The sequence below is a fragment of the Kogia breviceps genome, chromosome 5, assembly GCF_026419965.1.
Source record: "Kogia breviceps isolate mKogBre1 chromosome 5, mKogBre1 haplotype 1, whole genome shotgun sequence".
In the NCBI taxonomy this organism is placed as follows: Eukaryota; Metazoa; Chordata; class Mammalia; order Artiodactyla; family Physeteridae; genus Kogia; species Kogia breviceps.
The window spans coordinates 103287547-103302117 of NC_081314.1; the positions used below are offsets into that span (position 1 = coordinate 103287547).

The 14571-nt window shown below is 39.6% G+C and overlaps 2 protein-coding genes across 5 annotated transcripts in view; one reads left to right on the forward strand and one right to left on the reverse strand.

Moving 5' to 3' along the window:
• Nucleotides 1-14571, reverse strand: part of COL8A1 (collagen type VIII alpha 1 chain) — a 157604-nt gene that overhangs the window by 86580 nt on the left and 56453 nt on the right. The gene's annotated exons all lie outside the window — the stretch shown is intronic.
• DCBLD2 (discoidin, CUB and LCCL domain containing 2) overlaps nt 1-14571 on the forward strand; it is an 856719-nt gene that overhangs the window by 26382 nt on the left and 815766 nt on the right. Inside the window, exon 2 of the mRNA XM_067034824.1 lies at nt 7546-7676. The gene's annotated coding sequence lies outside the window, so the exon portion shown is untranslated. The remainder of the gene's footprint in view (nt 1-7545; nt 7677-14571) is intronic.

Genomic DNA, 14571 nt, shown 5'->3' on the forward strand with positions numbered 1-14571 from the left:
TGAGCTTGTACTCTGGAGCCCGTGAGCCACAACAGCTGAAGCCTGCGCACCCTAGAGCCTGTTCTCTGCAACAAGAGGGACCACTGCAATGAGAAGCCCATGCACCGCAACTAAGAGTGGTCCAGGCTCACCACAGCTAGAGAGGGCCCGCGTGCAGCAACAAAGACCCAACACAGCTAAAAATAAATAAATAAATAAATTAAAAAAACAAAAACAAAAAAACCCATGAGTTAGATCCTATCACTCTTCTACTCAACACTTCCATAGAATCCCAATCTCCATTAGGGTGAAAGCCAAGATCCTGATGATGGTTTACAAGGGTTTGCATGGAGCTCTGTGGTTTCAGCTTCTACCATTCTTCCTCTTGCTTACTAAACTCTAGTCTCACCGGCTTTCTTACCGTTCTTCAAACACACCGATCATACTCCGTGTTTAGGACATTGGCACCCACTGTTCCTTCTGCTTGAAACACTCTTCCCTAGAAATCTTAATAGCTCACTCATTTGTTTCCTTTAAGTCTTTGTTTGAATGTGACTTTCACACTGGGACCTTCCTTGACCATGTCTATAAAAAAGCAACTTCATGTTCTGGTTCAAGATGGCGATATAAGAAGATCCTGAAATCACCTCCTCCTACAGACACACTGAGTCTACAGCTACAAATGGAACAATTTCCTCTTAAAAAATCTAAAGACTGGCTGAGTGACAACTACACATTGGGCAAATGAGAAGAAAACCACATCAAAGCAGATAGAAGAGGTTGGGACATATCTTGCCCTAAACCCCCCATCCCTGGCATAGTGGCCCACAATTGGAAGGAAACTCAAAACCTGGAGTTTCTCCCTGAGGAGAAAAGGGCTCAGATCCCACATCAGGCACTCAACTTTTAAGACATGCACTTGCGAGATGATCCCCCCAAATACCTAATTTTAAAAACCAACAGGGCTTGTATCCCAAGACTCACAAGATGGTAGTGATCTGGGAGACAGCTCTTAAAGGACGAGTGTACTTGGACTCACCTGTCCCAGGGCCCAGCTTAGAAGTAGCTGATCATACGCAGACTTAAAGTGAAGGAAGCTCATCTACTATATTAAAACCTCACATTTCTATGAGCCTGCTGGAACACTCTATGTAGACAGAGTCTGGAAGATGCCATCTTCACACTCTCCCTTTGCCATGCTCTAGAGCACCAGTATCTCCCAGAAGGGAGTCTTTACATATGTCTGGTGCCTCCATTTTTGTGGTTGCTGTGCAGGGGATGTCTCTTGATTACTTGGCTCTGGAGGCTAGGGGAGCTTGTGTTCCTGGTCACATGGAACTATAATAATCAGTGTCACCCAGCAAGGAGCTCATACCCCTGTCTGGCACACTGAGTTTTGTGACTGCTGCCAGGGGACACCTTTATATCACCTGGCTCTGGTGGCTGGTGGGTCCCACAGGATTGTAAGCTATGGTAGTTCTTAAATAGCTACCACCCACAGGGCACAGCAAGAAGCCAGACATAGGAGCTCAGTCTTTCTGTGAAGGAGGTCTATTAGCTAATCTTCATGACTGTGTTCAGAGGGGCAGGCTTCTAATAAAACATATATCTAGGGGCTGACTGTAATCCTTTCTAGAGATCTTAGAGGGTGAGTGCTATCTTCACTCTCACTCTCTGCTGTGCTCCAGAGGGCCAGGGTTTCCTGGAGGGGAGATTTACATGTGTCTGGTGCCTGGTTTTTGCAGCTGACACCTAGGGGACACCCGTTGATTGCCTGGTTCTGGTGGCTAGAGGAGCTTGTATCCTGGGGTCCCATGGGACTATGGCAATCAGAGGGATGGTTCTTGGCAGGCTTACGATCCCTGGGGCACAGCTCAGACAGCAGACTAAGGCACACCTTTCAGTCTTTCTGTGAAGGACACCACTTTTCTTATCCTGGGGCTTCAGCCTGAGGGGCCAGGTTTAGATTAGGCACATATTTAGTGGCCCATGGAGCTGCTTTCAAGGAACGTAGGCTATGAATGCCATCTTGGCACTCTCCTTCTACCATGCTCCAGCTCACCAGTATCTCCCAGAAAGAAGCTTACACACTCATCTAGAGTGTGATTTTTGTGACTGCAGCCCAAGGAACACCTCCAGGTCACTGACTCTGGTGGCCAGCAGGACTTATGCTTGTTGTCCCTCAGAACTGCATATATTTGCATATTCTTAAAAGCAGCTGCCTGAGGGTCTGACTTCCTGTCAGCCTGATCTAGATGTTGAGCTCTTTCCCTTTGGGACATCAAAAGGTCTTGGCATGTCTTCAACCACTGGGAGCTATTAAAAATATATTAAGCTGCTTGAGCATAGCACAGGGAGATCAGCTTGGTGCTTTGTGGCCACCTAGAGGGGTGGGATAGGGAGGGTGGGAGGGAGACGCAAGAGGAAAGAGATATGGGGATATATGTATATGTATAGCTGATTCACTTTGTTATACAGCAGAAACTAACACACCATTGTAAAGCAATTTTACTCCAATAAAGATGTTAAGAAAAAAATATATATTTTAGGCTGCTTGAGAAGCACAGATGTTTGAGAGATGACAATAAGCTGGGGCAGTGCTGAATAGAAAAACTCATTTTCAACACGAGGCTACTCTTTCAAGACTGAGAAAGGTGGTTGTTTTATCTACTGTGTAGAAACCAACACAGAGGATCAAACAGAGGAGTATGTTCCAAATGAAAGAACAAGGTAAAACCTCAGAAAAATACTTAATGAAATGGAGGTAAGTACTTTACCTGATAAGGAGTTAAAAGTAACGGTCATAAATATTCTCACCAAACTGGAGAAAAGAATGGATGAATACAGTGAGAACTTCAAGAGAGAGATGGAAAACATAAGAAAGTACCAAATAGAAGTCATAGAGCTGAAGAATACAATAACTGAGTTGAAAATACACTAGAGGGGTTCAACAGCAGACTAAATGAAGCAGAAGAAAGGATCAGTCAATTTGAACACAAGGCAGTGGAACTCACCCAGAACAACAAAAAGAAAAAGGACAGTAAAAGGTGAAGATAGCTTAAGGGGCTCATGGGACAACATCAAATGAACTAACATTCGCATTACAGTCTTCCTAGAAAGAGAAGAGAGAGAGAGAAAGGGGCAGAAATCTTATTTGAAAAATTAATGGCTGAATTTTTCCTTCCTTGAATAATTTTATTCCCTAACTTGGAGAAGGAAACAGACATCCAGATCCAGGAAGCGCAGAAAGTGGTAAATAAAATGAACACAAAGAGACCCACAACAAGACACATTGTAATTATAATGTTAAAAGTTGAAGACAAGGAGAGAATATTAAATGCAGCAAGAGAAAAACAATTTTTATGTACAAGGGAACCCTCATAAGACTATCAACAGATTTATCAGCACAAAATTTGCTGGCCAGAAGCTAATTGCATGATATATTCAAAGTGCTTTAAAAAAAAAACCCTTAAGGGCTTTCCTGGTGGCGCAGTGGTTGAGAGTCCGCCTGCTGATGCAGGGGACACGGGTTCGTGCCCCAGTCTGGGAAGATCCCACATGCCGCGGAGCGGCTGGGCCCATGAGTCATGGCTGCTGAGCCTGCGCGTCTGGAGCCTGTGCTCTGCAACGGGAGGGGCCACAGTGGTGAGAGGCCCACGCACTGCAAAACAAAACAAAACAAAACAACAACAAAAAAAACCCCTTAAAATCAAGAATACTCTATGTGGAAAGGTTATCCTTCAGAACTGAAGGAGAGATAAAGAGTTTTCTAGATAAGCATAAGCTAAAGGAGTTCATCACCACTAAACTGTCCTTTTAAAAACTATTAAAGGGACTTCTTGAAGCCAAAAACAAACGGTGCCAGTTAGTAACAAGAACACATATGAAAGAACAAATCTAACTGGAAAAGTAAATATATAGTAAAGGCACTGAATTAGTTACTTATAAAAGCTAATATAATTATAGTGAAAAATGATTATGACTGTAATACAGGCATACCTTGTTTTATTGTGCCTCACTTTATTTGCTTCTCAGATACTGCATTTTTTTTTTTTTTTTTTTTTTTTTTTTACAAATTAAAGGTTTGTGGCCCTGCATTGAGCAAGTCTGTTGGCACCATTCACTTCATGTCTGTGTGTCACATTTTGGTGATTCTTGTGGTATTTCAAATGTTTTCATTTTTATAATACTTATGGTGATCTTCGATCAGTGATCTTTGATGTTACTATTGCAAAAAGATGACAACTTGCTAAGTCTTAGATGACGGTTAGCATTTTTTTTTAGCAATAAGACATTTTTAAAGTACGGTATGTACATTGGTTTTTAAAGACATAATGCTATCACACACTTTATAGACTATAGTATAGTATAAGCATAACTTTTATATGCACTGGGAAGCCAAAAATTTCATGTGACTCACTTTATTGTAATATTTGCTTTATTGTGGTGGTCTAGAACTGACCACGATATCTTCAAAGTATGTCTGAATTAGTTAAGGGATACACAAGATACAAAGGTGTAAAATGTGACTTCAAAAACATGAAACATGGGGTGGGGGAGAGTAAAAATGTTGAACATTAGAATGGGATCAAAGTTACGTTGTTATCAACTTAAAATAGATTGCTATTTTATATGTAAGGATAAAACTTGTTTTATGTGAAAATACAACTTGTTATAACTTGTTATATGTAAGCCTCATGATAACCACAAAACAAAAATCTATAGTAAATACATAAAGGATAAAGAGAAAGGAATATAAGCATACCACTAAAGAAAGTCATCAAACCACAAAGGAAGAGAGCAAGAGAAGAAGAAAGGAACAGAGAGGAACTACAAAAACAGCTAGAAAACAATCAGCAAAATGGCAATAAGCACATACCTAACAATAATTACTTTACATGTAAATGAACTAAATTCTCCAAAAGACATAGAGCAGCTGAATGGATAAAAAAACAACACTCATCTACATGCTCCTACAAGAGACACAATTTAGATGTAAGGACACACAGACTGAAAGTGAAAGGATGGAAAAAGATATTTCATGCAAATGGAAAGCAAAAGAAAGCTGGAGTAGCTATACTTATATCAGACAAAAAGACTTTAAAACAAAAATAGTGATAAGAGACAAAAGTTATGTTACATAATGATAACAGAGTCAATCTAAAAAGAAGATAAAGCACTTGTAAAAATTAACACACCCAACATAGGAGCACCTAAGTATATAAAGCAAATATTAATAGACTTAAATGGAGAAATAGATACCAATACAATAATAGTAGAGGACTTTAATATCCCACTTACATCAATGGATAGATCATCCAGACAGAAAATCAATAAGGAAACTTTGACCTAATAACATGTTAGACCAGATGGACTTAACAGATATTTAGACTATTCCATCCAAAAGCAACAGAATATATATACTTAAGGGCACACGGAACGTTTTCCAAGATAGATCATGTGTTAGGCCACAAAACAACTCTGAATTAATTTCAGAGGATTGAAATCATGTTAAGCATCTTTTCCAATAACAAAGGTATGAAACTAGAAAATTATTTATTTAAAAAATTTAATTATCCTTTAGTTGATTCATTTTTTTACACAATTTTTAAAGGTCACACTCCATTTACAATTATTACAAAATATTGGCTCTATTGAAACTAGAAATTAATTATGTGAAGAAAACTGGAAAATTCATAAATATATGGAGATTAACCAACATGTTACTGAACAACAAATGGGTCAAAGAAGAATTCAATAGGAAATGAAAAAATACCTAGAGACAAACAAAAATGCAAATGTAACATACCAAAAGTTATGGGGTGCAAAAAAGTAGTTCTAAGAGGGACATTTATAGCAATAAATGCCTATTTCAAGAAACAAAAATAGTATTAAATAGATGACCTGGGCTTCCCTGGTGGCGCAGTGGTTGAGAGTCCGCCTGTCGATGCAGGGGACACGGGTTCGTGCCCCGGTCTGGGAAGATCCTACATGCCGCGGAGCGGCTGGGCCCGTGAGCCATGGCCGCTGAGCCTGCGCGTCCAGAGCCTGTGCTCCACAACGGGAGAGGCCACAACAGTGAGAGGCCCGCGTACCACAAAAAAAAAAAAAAAAAAAAAATAGATGACCTAACTTTATGCTGCAAGGAACTAGAAAAAGAAAAACAAATGAAGCTCAAAGTTAGTATGTGGAAGGAGATAACCAACATTAGAGCAGAAATAAATGAAATAGAGACTAAAAAGACAATAGCAAAGATCAGTGAAACTAAGAGCTGGTTTTTCTAAAAAGATAAACACGATTGACAAACCTTTAGCTAGACTCACCAACAAAAAATGTATCATCCCTTTTAGAATGTTTGAATTTTAAGCTAGGACACTGGGAATAGAGTGGTGCCTCGCATGACGCTCAGAATCCCTCATGGTGGAAGCTGTTGGTGTGTGGTAGGGCTGGGAGGCAGACAGAGAAGGTCTTTCCATCACACTTGAAATGACACTGTGGGGAAGACTTCCATGCATAGTTAGTGGCTTAGATCGCCTCATCATTCACTTACAGGCACACTCCTTCTGAACAACAAAAGTATGAGGGCAGAGGACAATAATGGACCCCAGTAATACCAAAGTGCTTTCCAATTAGTGTTTTCATTCTTTCATGTAAAACTGGTATAATGAAAAGAGCATAGAATTGACAGAAGTCCTGGCCCTGTCTCTAATTAAGAAATATTACTATTTCACTGTGAAGGACCTCAGTCGCACATGCATGGGATATGATTTCTCACAGTCTTTCAGATCTGAAATTAATGATTTCTAGAGTTCTATAATTAAGTGGATGTTGATAGCTGAGATTTTTTTTTGAGGGAGGGAAGTTAGGGTGGGCATAAGTTTTTGTGAATGTTATTGGTTCACGGTGTGTGGGATTCAGATGTGGACTGTGAAAAGGATCTGACAATTCAAGAATAATCATCAAACTTCTATTTAAAGAGGACAAAATTGAGAGGATAATGTGCATCACTTCTGCTTCCTCAATGTATCCAATTTCCTTTTCTGTACTAGAGCAGGTAGGGTTCCCAAAAGTTAAGGAGAATGAAGATCCTTTGGGATATGTGTTGTATCCTACTGACAGCAAAATACTCTACTGCCAGAGGATATGCTTCTCTTTTTCTGTTAAGAAGAAATCTCACCCATGAAGTCTATGGGTAAAACTTTCTAAGGGAAAGTTTGTACTGTGTCCACCCATATTATGCTTGGCTCTGGTTAGCACCATTATTTTTCTCCTTTTACATTTTAAATGGGGTGAAATTTGCAAGCAGCAAGGAAAACACAAGCACAAGATCTTTCACTATATATGTGTTTTGTGAACGGTAAATTGAAACCAAATGAATTCAAGGCTGATATTTTGCTTAACAGACTAAACTAAAAATGAGTGCTGTTTCCCAGTTCCCTCAGCTAGGGCCTGGCTACGGTTTTAGATGCTCTCCAGTGAGCTTGTCCATTGGTCCTCACAGAGGAAAGGAAACTTATACTATTATCTGAATATTCCTCTTGTTTTGTCTTTCTTCTTATAAATGAGTTCCTTCTGAACTTGGGAACCGGATGCAAAATCATGAAGTTATGGGGAGGTGAGGAAGCCTCTACATGGGAAGCTACTAGAACTTTCTAAGTGGAAGACAACCCACATGTCTGCAGACATGGGACTTCCAAGTAAGCAAAATGTGGTCCAGATGCCCAGTCTGTTGAATGCTTACTGTAGATCCTCTCTGTCATCAATTCTGGTGTTTCCCTTAAATGAATGTTTGTATTCTGAGCTGGCCAGGTAGCAGTAGTGCTATCAGTATCGGGGGGTGGGGGGACATACAGTTGGGTCTAAAGAGGGTTATATGTTAGGAAGTAAAGAACAAATTGCATAGACGTGTATCCACAAATCCTCCCAAAGAAATTGGCTTCCCAAATGTAAGCAGCTGCAATGACTCTTGAGTATCTCCAGTCTCCTTTGACTCTCTGTTGTCAGTGAGAATTTATAACCCTCATTGTTAGAATTGTGTATTTTTCAAGCTAGAATCACTCCTAGGTGCTGAAAGATTCTCAAACCACCTCTCTGGTGCCAAAGCCTTTTCAGTTAACTCCCTAAAACATGCTTTCATCTCAGTTTCCCCATCTCTTTAGGGAATGCCAGCATTTAAAACAATTTGCATGTTTTCCTTTTAACTTCCTAATGTGGCTAATTTAATTGAGTCATAAACCTATAAAGTTTATTATCAGATCTAATTATCCCAAAGGTTTCTTCTTCGCAGCTACTCCTTTAACATCTCCTGTAGTTAACAGGAAGCATTTCATACCTCAAAGAGGCACTCAGGTTTTTTGTGCATGGTTTTAAATTTTTGTCTATTTCAGGCAGAGAGTATAGCAAACTGATTAAATTACTACACAGTACGTTTTTTAAACGAAAAAAACTTTTAAAAAAAGTGGGATTGAGAGGAGGATGGTGAAAATATAACACATAGATGTGAAGGAGTTATGTGTAAATCTGTCACATGAATTCCAAAATAAATACCCCTATTTCTACCTTGGTTACCACCTTAAGGTCTAGTAGTCATAATCTGGTGTGAGCATGGCTGGTTTTAGTTTCTGTTATGATGGTGGGGTAACCAGGTGACCCTGGGCCGGACGAGCGGCTGCTCAGGGTCTGTGCAGGGGGGCGCTCCAGGTCTAGTCGGTGAGTTGCTGGCCGCGTGCAAAGAGGCCTCCAGCCCTTCAGGGTACTGTGTCCCCTGTTTGTCTCCTCAGAAGGATTTTTGGCTATTCACTCAGCATTGCTGTGGATTCCACGTTTAGTTTCCCTCTTTGATCCTGTTTCAAAGGTCCTCCCTGATGGAGCTGCTGTTGGCTACTCTGGGTGAAAATATCCCAACTCTCAGAATCTTTCTCCTTGGTCCAGGCTTCTTGTGGTAGGTGCCCCTACCTAGCACAGATCCTTCCTAACCTTGGGGTGGGACTCAGACAAGCTTTAACTCTTGTTAGTCTTGACATTTGGAGGAAGAAGTTATTCTTAAATGCCCAGGAATGTGCTACAGAAGTTGAAACTTTTGATATGTTTACTCTCTCTGCTTTGTTCAATTCAGATGTTAGGATAAACCATATTTAGAATTCTAGTGTGTGTTATGAATGAAAAAAGACCCTTACTTTTTTTTTTTTTTTTTTTTTTTGCGGGACGCGGGCCTCTCACTGTTGTGGCCTCTCCCGTCGCGGAGCACAGGCTCCGGACGCGCAGGTTCAGCGGCCATGGCTCACGGGTCCAGCCGCTCCACGGCATGTGGGATCCTCCCGGACCAGGGCACGAACACGTGCTCCCTGCATCGGCAGGCGGACTCTCAACCACTGCGCCACCAGGGAAGCCCAGACCCTTACTTTTATACTGACCTAGCTGATGTTCCTTAATTTGTTTTTTAATTCTTTTAACAAATATTGAGTGATTCTCATTGCTAGGCAGCAAGACAGGTACTCGATGTAAGTGTGAACATAACATGATCTATGGTTCCTACTCGAACAGAGCTTATATTCTGCTGAACACGTGTGAAAAGGAAGGAAACCAACAAATAAATGAAATGATTACAAATTGTGGTAGTGCTTTGATGGAAGCAAATACAAGTATAGGCGGAGGGGGGAGAGAGGGAACAGCCAGCTGGTCTTACGATTTTAATTTATTTTTAATTTTTTTATGGAGAAACTTGACTACTAACTGCAAATCTCACTCATAAAATAAGTAGTGATGAGAGAAACCTTCAGTTTTCTTTTGAGATTTATTGATTCAAAAAGTAGGAGGCTATTGTAATTCAATTATCTTAGGGCTTATGCTAGTTCATTATTGAGAATACTTTTTCAATCATTTTTCAACGCTTTTGCTTATAAACCATCCTATTTTCTTCTCCTAATCTTTTTAGATTAACATGGAGACTACTACAATTAAGGTAAAATACCTCTTTAGTAAATCTTTACTTTGGTTATATGTTGAAATGATAATATTTTAAACACATTGGGTTAAATAAAATACATGACTAAAGTTAATTTTACCTATTTAATTCTTAAATATGGCTGCCAGAAAATTTATAGTTACTTATGTGGCTCTCATATTTATATTGAAAAGACTGCTACAGAATCTTGGTGTGAAAATTTGTTTATTATTTTGGATGGATTGTGGTTCATGATGTGTGCCCTTAACAATTACTACTAAAAGAAGAAAATATAGAATTTGGTTGAGGAGCTTGTTAATTCAATCCCCTAACACCTGTCTTTTATAAAGATCCTCAACAGTTTTTACTTCTGCCAACAGTCAAAAATTTCTTGAAAAGAGGGAGTATGCATTTTGATCTATTCTTTGCTTCCCATCCACAAGCTAGATATTTGTATTATTTGGCTAAACTTTGCAAATCACCTAATGTTGTCACACTGAACGCTGCTGACCTATCAAAAAAAATCTTATAATATTGTATAAGAAAAAGAAACTAAGAAGAAGAATACCCCCAATTTAAAAAGATTTACAGACAGCAAGAAACTAAAGAGTGAGGAAGATACTTGAGATTTATCAAGCATAAATGAAAAACTGAAATTAACTTTTGGTTTGATGCATTTGGATTGACAGTTCTCAGATGATGCTAAGAGGGAGCAGACAAAGAAAAGATCGTTTCCGAAGGGTAAACATGGCACCATGCAGTTATATTTTCCCCCATTTAAAATATAACACCTGGGGGCTTCCCTGGTGGCGTAGTGGTTGAGAATCCGCCTGCCGATGCAGGGGACGTGGGTTTGTGCCCCGGTCCGGGAAGATCCCATGTGCCGTGGAGCGGCTGGGCCCGTGAGCCGTGGCCGCTGAGCCTGCGCGTCCGGAGCCTGTGCTCCGCAACGGGAGAGGCCACAACGGTGAGAGGCCCGCGCACCGCAAAAAAAAAAAAAAAAAAATTATATATATATATATATATAAAACACCTGGGGCTTTGATTTGAGGTAAAACCCAGAGTAGTCTGGAGGCAAACCCCTTTGACAGTATTTCTACAGCCAAATACAGTGTGCTTGATTGTTCTTTCAGGTGGATTTGCTCTTCTTCTTGACTTTGGAGCCCTAATCTCCCTTGTTTCGAGGTCACCATTCAATGGGAATGGTGAAAAGAGGAGTGGGAACAAAATGGAAAGGAAAGATTGTCCCAAGGTGAAAAGAGACACACATCACTGGGGAACATACAAATGCCCACTATACTCAATATTGAATTAGCGAAATGTGTTTAATGCGACCATATTTTATTTATTATCTCCACCTATATATCCATCCATTTCTTTGTGGTTACTTGAGATAGATTTGGTTTTCAAGTGGCAGAAGGTTTCAGTTGTTTTAGACAAGGCACAATGCTGGTTGCTAAAGGGGTTATTAATTAAAACTGGACTTGTGAGCATCCTGGATCGTGGACTCGTGGTTTCTGCTGTCATTCGTAATGGAATTACACATTGTCGGCATTGGGTGAGTGCGTGTGTGTGTGCGTGTGTGTGTGTGCATGCGTGTGTGCGTGCACCGGCGGGGGTGTCAGTGGTGAGAGGGAGAAAATGGGAGAGTAAGCATCTGACCTAAGTCTAGAGGTCTTCCTACTGCCTGGGAGAGGAATGAGACACCCTGTAACTCGATTCCTCTCTAAGGACCTCCAGAAATAACATAATTTCATTAAAAAGCAGTCATTTTTAAACTAAAAAACAAAAGTCTTTTCCAAGAGAAGAAAAGCATCACTGTTCATTTGTTATAACATTAACACTTGGCAATTTACTCACATCATTTTGGTAACATTCTCATGAAACAGTACAATCAACCGCACTGGGAAAACTAATAACAAAATCTATGTTCTGCTACTAATTAGCTGTGTGGTTTCAGAAAATCTGTTTTACCTTCCTGGGCCTCAGTTGCCTTCCCTGTTGAAAGAGAGGGTTTGGAATACCAGAACTGAAAGAAAAAAATTAGTCCTTACTGTTAATTCTGCCATGAGGGTGCTTGGGTGGTGGTGAGGATGGGTAGGATGGGCATGGTCTGAGGTGCTAGGAACTGAGTTAGAAAACCAGTGTATAACGTTAGTTCATCTAGGAATCTTGTTATAATGCAGATTCTGACTCAGTAGGTCTGGCGTGAGGCCTAAATTTCTACATTTCTAACAAGATCCAGGTGATACTGATGCTACTGATCCCTACAAGGTACTGGATGATAATTTTTCCCAACCTTCTCATTCTATAGATGAAAGTGGGTCATAAACAGGTAGAATAATTTGTCCAAGCTCACCCAACAATTGAGTAGTGCACCCCATATGAGGATCTCGGGTGTCATGATTGTTGGTTTGATGACAATGTCACTTTCTACATCTCTTGTATCCCTTCCAAAGCTAAAACTCTGATAACATTTAGGCTTTACATTTCTTAGGAGTCACTCTGAGTTCAATGTTTTGGCTACATTATCTCATTACTTTCACAATTTCATGTCAAACCATATGTAGCAGTTGCTAGGAAAATCAAATTTGACAAATTAACTAATTTCCAATTCATGGCCTTAGTCTCCATTTAGAGTGGCCCTTGCATGTTTATGTTCTATGCATGGAGAGGAAGTAAGAATCCACTAAGGAAAATATCCTGTTTGCTGTGACAGCTGTCCATTAATGCTCTTCAGGTGATACCAGCTTGAGCAAAGATTGGTTTTAGATGATCAGGGACCACATTCTGTGGAGTTTCATTAGTTAAGATAAAAAGAAGTTATTTACTTCTCAAAGCAAAGAAGTAGCCAGTATAAACCATGTTATAGCCCCTAAAAGAATTTCCATGTTGTCTTTTATGTTTATTTGTCATTCGCATCCAATAATGTTTTTTGAGTCTCTGGAAGTGCAAGGCAGGGATTAACAAAGTTAATCCGGAAAAGACAGTCTTGCACCTCTAGATATTAAAAAAAATTAAGATAACATGCATTTTAAAATATCCATTATCCTAGAGTTTGTTCTTCATCTCAGGAAAATAAAATTTTCTCTAATCCAGAGTAAACAGCCTTTTCCAAAATATGTTCCTTCGAACATCAGTTCCATGAAATGCTCTTAGGGGAAAAAAGGATATCTGTCATTAAACAAATTTAGGACTGTGTGCTTAATGTATATTTCTCTTAAGTTTCACAAAGCACAGTAGAATATGAAAGTTTTTAAGAAGTCTTACAATAAAATATTATTTTAATTTTGTTTAACATCATTTCCTCCAATTATTTGACTATAGATCTCTGCCAACCTCCCCCCATAGATTTTTTCCATGTAATGTCTACTGAGATCCTATAGAATTAATGTTCTGTGAAAAACACTTTGGGAAATCCTGGTCTGGATTATTTTCCCCAGAGTTTGCTTTTTCTGTGTTTATCTGGCTGCTGTCATGTATTAAACATATCAGTACAAACTACCTGGTAATGCCATTTTTTAAGGGCATATATCTTAACTATTATCTATTTTAAAGGAAAATGAAAAGGAAGATGTTTAGGAAAGAGTGTGTAAATAGTAGCCTGAAGTTTTCCCTCTGATTGTAGAGCTTTCAGCATCTGTGAGCAGTTTGGTTTGCTGTACTTTGGAGATGGTCCCTCACCTGTGAGGAACTTGAGTAGATGGGAAAAACCTCTTTAGATCTAGAAATAAATGTTAGGCTTTTGCTGATGTTGGTTGCCTCCAGTACAATGTTTCTAAAAGTCTTGTGTGTGTATCTAATAGTGATATACTTTTAAATGGCATGTGGATAAACATGAAACTCTTTATAGTTACGTATTTAATTTAGTGCATTTTAGAAAAATTACAGCATTATAGCATTATAAAACACGATTTCACATATATTATTGTTAAAGTAGTATTTATGTTTGAAAACCGTAAGTTGATTTAAAGATAAATACTGAGTAATTAATGATAAAAAGAAATCGTGAAAGGGGTATAACAAATGAGTAAAGCTTGGGAATCAATGCCTGGGAGATTAGCCAAGAAGTGAGTTCTGGGGCCTGGCCTGTATCCCTTCAGAAACACCATCACCCCTGTGTTTTGAGAACCATCATAGTATAATGGAAAGGTTGCAGGTTGTAGGCTGAGATTCTGCTCTGTGGAAAGAAAGATAATAAGATATGGGTCCCACTGCTGAGGAGCTCACAGCTTTTGTAAGACAGCGCATACTAAGGCACCACTCTCAGCCTGATAGCCAAAGCACTGAAAGCCTCATAACCCACACTGGACTCATCACATAGATGAGTTACTGCCATTGAATAAGACAGCTCTGAGTTTTGTGTCTTTTGGACAAATAAACTTAGCAGTAAATTTAGCCTACAATGCTGAGATAAAAGACTCACGTTTGTCCCCTTAAAATTAGCCATCAGTCTATACCTCCAAATCTTTTGCCTTCTATGAATTTCTGCCTATAAAGAGGCAACTACCATAATTTGGCTGCTTTCTGTTAGATGAGTGGTTCTCCACTGAGGGTAATTTTTTTCCACCCAGGGGACATTTGGCTATGTGTGGACACACTCTTTGTTGTCACAACTATGGGGGCAGTGCTACTGGCATCTAGTGGGT